Raw genomic sequence first — 1069 nt, forward strand, 5'->3', positions numbered from 1 at the left:
CCTCACCCCCTGTCACCCTTCCTTCCATCCCCTCACCCCTATTACCTTCCCTTCATCCCCTCACCCCTGCTAACCTTCCCTCCCATCCTCCCCTCCCCTCCCTTCTTTTCCCCCTCCCATCTCCTCATCCCCCTATCTTCTACTCTCCCATCCTTATCTTCCCCTCCGTTCTTCTCCCCGTTCCATCAGCCAGGAGGGGAGACAGCTCTCTCTCTCAGCGTCAGGTATGAAGGCACTAATGACGTAGCCAGCCTCCTGAAGAAGGCACACCCGGGCCCTGAGAGCTTCACTCACCCTCGTTTACGACACCTTCACCTACACCTGCTCAATTAGGATACGTGCTCAGGCGTGCTCACATGAAAGGGAGGAATTTAAGACATGTGCTCAACGGGGGTACGTGCCCAAGTTTGTGTCCTGGTGAAAAAGGAAATAATCAGAGAGAGAGAGAGAGAGAGAGAGAGAGAGAGAGAGAGTGACTCTAACCATGTTCCAAATGTCGCTGATAATTAATTAGTCACCTTTTGTTACACCTGTTCTTCAATTAGGACAGATGCTCAGTTCGTGTTCACATAAGAGGTAGGACTTTAAAACACGTACTCGATTAGGATACAAACAGATGAATCACGAATCCTTCATGACAGGTGTTCAAGCGTGTTCAAGGAAGTAGAGGAAACTGAACATCAATTGTAATAAGCGAATTGGGACGCGCGATAAGACCTGGGAGACGGGCTTAAACATTTTGGACACGCGTTCTGATGGACATACATACAGTTAAAAATCTTAAAACACTACATAAATATGAAGAAAAAAATTCCCCTCCCCCTCACCCCCCTAAGCATATCAATCTTACTCCCAGAAATATTTCACAAAGAGCTACAATAACATACCATATTTCCAATCTCCCTTTAGCACCACTCCATCTCCATCTAAAACAATCCTCACTACCACCCCTCCCTCCCTCCCTCCCTCCCTTCCTCATCCCTCACTTGGCTAGATTCCGCCCACATAACTCACCCTTGTCGCCGACTCTGGCTATAACCAAGGCCCATCTAGCTATATTTTTGGAGCA

The sequence above is a fragment of the Homarus americanus genome, unplaced genomic scaffold (genome assembly GCF_018991925.1).
Source record: "Homarus americanus isolate GMGI-L3 unplaced genomic scaffold, GMGI_Hamer_2.0 scaffold2548, whole genome shotgun sequence".
NCBI classification, from domain to species: domain Eukaryota; kingdom Metazoa; phylum Arthropoda; class Malacostraca; order Decapoda; family Nephropidae; genus Homarus; species Homarus americanus.